The 4711-nt window shown below is 48.1% G+C and overlaps 2 non-coding genes across 2 annotated transcripts; both read right to left on the bottom strand.

Moving 5' to 3' along the window:
* Nucleotides 1–3239: 3239 nt before the first annotated feature.
* Nucleotides 3240–3311, bottom strand: TRNAG-UCC (transfer RNA glycine (anticodon UCC)). Its single transcript has one exon. It is a non-coding gene; the product is annotated as a tRNA-Gly (tRNA).
* Nucleotides 3312–3471: 160 nt separating this feature from the next.
* On the bottom strand, nucleotides 3472–3553 carry TRNAL-UAG (transfer RNA leucine (anticodon UAG)). The gene has a single exon. It is a non-coding gene; the product is annotated as a tRNA-Leu (tRNA).
* Between the last annotated feature and the right edge of the window lie 1158 nt (nucleotides 3554–4711).

Genomic DNA, 4711 nt, shown 5'->3' on the forward strand with positions numbered 1-4711 from the left:
AAGCGCCCTGTGGGGTGGGGGTGCTCCTGTTACCCTGGAGATCAGTCGGGGTGTGATCTCTCTTCTGACGATCTCTGGAAATCAGTGGCTGGGGGGGGCGAGGAATCTTGTGTGGGGATACTTCCCCCCCTCCCCTCTGCATTAGTTTTTTTTTTCTCAACAGAGGAGTTTAAAGCTCCACGTTCTGCCGCTTTTGGCATTTTTACCTTAAAAAAAAAATCTCTTGTAAATAATCACTCAGACTACCTAATAAAAGCCCCCATGTGTACCCTATGGGAGTTAACCTCATTTGCAACTTGGGGGCAGCAAAACACCCGCCCTCTGCTGTTAGCAAGATGAAGAAGCCAAATCTGATCTTTTCAGAATCAGGGAGGAAAATCCAGCTCCCCACAGTTCTGATTTTGGTGTCCCCTTTTCCAGCTGCAGTTATACAAAATGCTTTTTTTGTGTGTCCGCCAGATATTATTTATGTTTTAAAAAACTACAAAATTTCTTGACTTTTTACGTGCTTTCTGTGGTATTTTTCTTTCAATCTGGGAATAAAAAGCTCTTGAAATTGTTTTTAAACTCTTAAACTTTTGTCAAGTTGGCAAACATATTTTTCCTGCATAGCATGTTAAAAGTTGAGTCATTTCCTGGGTCCCTTTTCTGTTCCCATTATTGGGGGGGCACGTATGCGCAGTCTGACATTACTTTCATTTCCACTTTGTGCTGGGGGGGGAAGTGTGACTTATGTTGGCTCGAGGACTATTTAAAATCATTTCGTTGGGTGTTTGAAATTCTTGCTTTCTGGTAGTGCAAAACCTGTACCTTTCAGGGGGAAAAAATAAAAACTTTTTTATTAATTTGGACTGTGTTCGCTACAGAACTTCCTTGTAAATCGTTTGACCTTTTCTGCTGTTTCAAGACCTCAAGGTAGCTTGCAATAGGATGTAAAAAAAATACTTCGAGAACATCAGAAAAAAAATAGTTTCATAGAATCATAGAGTTGGAAGGGACCACCAGGGTCATCTAGTCCAACGCAGGAAATTAACAACTACCTCCCTCCCACATCTCCAGGGTAGCTGTGCTGGGGTTCAGTAGGACCTTAGAGACAAATGAGATTTTGGGGGGTATGAGCATCCCTCCCTTCGACTCCCAAAAGGCCATACCCTCAAAAAATCTTGTTTTCTAAAGTGCTACTGGGCTCAATATTGACTCAATAAAGGAAGCCACAGCCTTCAATTTGCAAGATCTGAGCAAGGCTGTCAAAGATAGGACATTTTGGAGGACTTTCATTCATAGGGTCGCCATGAGTCGGAAGCGACTTGTCCGCACTTAACACACACACTGGGCTCAAATCTAGCTGCAAAAAATTAAACCCTCAAATAGGCACACCTTTTAAAAATAATATTTTATTTATATTCCACCTTCCCCCCTGCCAAAGTAGGGCTCAGGGCAGGTTACCACAGGATATTACATACCACCAAAGACAATACAACATAAAATACAAAGAGAATGAGGATATACTAAAATTCAGTGAGATGACAACCTTAAAAGTTTGGGAAGACTTCAATTTCTAGAAGGCCAGGAATGCGTGATTGGGGATGTGTGGTATCTTCTGTGACAATCTGTCCATCAGTGTACATGTTAAATTACTCCTGTTAACATGCCTGATGTCTTGGGATAGTAAACAGGAATGTTTAAATTATGAGAATTGGGGGGACGGCTGTATGTGAGGCTGGATTTTGCAGCCTGTTTATATATTTACATCCTGTCTGTCTCCCCAGTGGAGGCCCAAAGTAATTTTTTCCCTCACAACAACACTGTGAGGCAGGTTAGACTGTGTGTATGTGTGTGACTGGCCCAAGTCCACCCAGCAAGCTTCTGTGGCCATTGCAATGAAGTGTGTGTAGATGGTTGTCCAGCGATCTCTTTGCTGTCTTGAAGAGGGGGCAAAAACCTGTGGCTTATGTTTTTCCAGTTTGGCTTTAATAGCAAGGGCCAAGACCGTCAGGCTGTGCGGGAATCGGCTCTCGGTGCCCCTTCGGATGCAGTCACGTGCCTATTTACACACACGGCACAGCACTTCCCTAGCCGTGGCGTCTGCAACGTTTCCTGTTGGAAGGCTGATTTTTCAGGCCAACTTTGAGCTTTGTAAGCACTTGTTCCCTACACATGACCAGCTAGAAAACGGAAGTGGCCCAGCTGCTCTGGAAGAAGCCACTGCAAGGCCCACCATCGATGCCCACAGTGGGACCAACAACCTGCAGATTTCATAGGGCAAGGGTTGGCACCTCCCTTGCCCAAAGCAGTCCATAGCGCAAGGGGATAGTTAGGCACGGTGTGCTCCTGCCAGAGGAGTTCTCCCTGCCCTGGGTATCCAGCTGCCCCCCAAAGGAGGAGCCGAGGCCTGTTTTGGGGAATGCCGCAAAGGCACTGGCTAAGGAAGAATGCAGCAGAAGCTTCAACAAGGGGAAGAGCAAGTCTGTAACAGGAGATTTTAGGTACCAAATGTCTAGTCTTGGCACAATAATTCCCAACCCGAGTCATGGGGAACCAAGGGTCTCGAGAGAATACTGACTCGCACAGAGGCTTCCTGCTGTATCTCTGCATGACTCCCCGTCCTTGCCTCCTGCCAATTATTAGCCTATGGGGAGAGGTTAGAGAATTCTGTCCTGGTTTTGTGCTGGTATGATTGGAGCCTTCAACTGTTCTTGCTCCAAAGCGGCAGTAGAATCAACTCCATTCCCAGAGGGAGGCTGTCTGTTGTATACCTGCATGAGAACCTATTCCAGGATTGTCTGTTTCCAGTCTGGCAAGGGGAGAGCTCATACCCCCAAATCTGGTTGGTTTCTAAGGCGCTACCGGACTTGAATCTAGCATACACGCTGTAACTTTCCCCAGGACTGTGATTTGGGTAGGAGGGTGGTGGGAAGGGGGGGGGGAGATCTGCCACGGACAAACACATTGCTGGTCAGCAGGCCTCTGCTTTGAATCCTGAAACTGTTCAGGAAGCTGCGGAGGCACCAGCGTGCCAAAGTTAGCTGGAGACTCATTCCCACGCCCACACAACCTGGCTTTAAATAAACCTGCTACCCAGCCAGAGTGACATAAAATCCCTTTTCAGCCAGAGTTTGCCCGTTCGGGTCATAGGCAGATCCTTTGCCTTTTATAACAAATTAGCAACTCAAAGGTTGGATGGGGGTGGGCAAAAAGGAGGAGGAGGAGGGAACCAGGAGAGGAGAAAGAAAATCAGCTGCGTTGGCCGGGAATCGAACCCGGGTCAACTGCTTGGAAGGCAGCTATGCTCACCACTATACCACCAACGCTGGATGAGAAGAAAGGGCTGCTGGAATCTAGAAATGCGGGAATTGACGGAGGTTGGGCGGAGCAGATGCAGCAGCGGGAATCTCCTCCTCCCCTCCGCCCCCATTGGAAGTCGCGGCAGCTCAGCAAAATCCTACAGTAGCAGCAGCTGAGAAAAGCATCTGGCAGCGGTGGGATTCGAACCCACGTCCCCAGAGAGACTGGAGCCTAAATCCAGCGCCTTAGACCGCTCGGCCACGCTACCTTAGGTGGGGGTGTGGGTCATCTCAGTGAATCACGGAAAGGTGAAAGAAGGTACCCCCCCAAGGGGCAACATTTGAAATTATCTCCTGGTGATTTCATGCTAAGCAACAATGGAGAAGCCCCCCCCACACACACCCTTTTATCCAAAGGAACTTACAGGTTTCTAAGAAGCATTCCCAGTAATGCTTCTTAATCACTCACTGGTTGCTGACTAATAAGAGGAGGAGGTTGGAACATGGCTATTCTGTTGCATGTAAAATCTTTAGTTTTGCAAATGCATATATAGGATTGCATCCAGTGTAGGGTAATGGTGTCATACTAGGATGTGGCCTTTGGCCAGTCACACACTCTGTGCCTCTCCTACCTCACAGGGTTGTTGTGAGGAGAAAACGGAGGAGAGGAGAAGGATGTAAGCTGCCTTGGGTCCCTACTGGGGAGAAAGGTGGAATATAAATGAAATATGTAAATAAGCCAGACACAGAGATGGGATGGATGTGGTGGAACTGCTGGGGGACACGGGGGGCACATTTGCAGAGAGGTGCAAGAGGGGCTGGGGAGTGAGGGGTCTAAGTTCCTGCCTCATTCCTCCTTTGCTGCCCCAACCCAGAGCTACAGGTGTTTGTGGGGCAGTGAGGATACAGCTGCCCTGGGTTCGATTCCTCGCTGCTGCAACTGGCTGCCTGTTCCAAAGCAGTTGAGCCTAATTGTGCCCACACTTTTTGAAGAGTGACCCACTTCTAAACGATTTTCAGAAGGGGCTTTGGCTCATTGGTAGAGTCTCCGCTTGGCAGCCAGAGGGTCCCAATTTCAATCTTTGGCATCTCCAGTTTAAAAAGGCCCGGGCAGTAGGTGATATGGAAGACCTTTCTTGGCCTGAGCCCCTGGAGAGCCGCTGCCAGTCTGAGTAGACAATACTGACCTGGATGGAACGAGGGTCTGATTCAGTATAAAACAGCTTATTGGGTTCGCTCGCCACTTTCCGCCTCCCCAAGACAAAATGTGAGAATCCCTCACCAGGTAACTTTGGAAGAGGCCCCCCTCCCTTTAATAGTTATAAATATCTGGCATACCTGAGTGGCAAGCCCCATTTTATGGGCATTGTGCAAAAAGGAGCACAAGTAACCGGGCATTCTCGTAGTTTGTGCCAGGCTGTCCAGCC

This window comes from Euleptes europaea, chromosome 18, assembly GCF_029931775.1.
Source record: "Euleptes europaea isolate rEulEur1 chromosome 18, rEulEur1.hap1, whole genome shotgun sequence".
Classification (NCBI taxonomy): Eukaryota; Metazoa; Chordata; class Lepidosauria; order Squamata; family Sphaerodactylidae; genus Euleptes; species Euleptes europaea.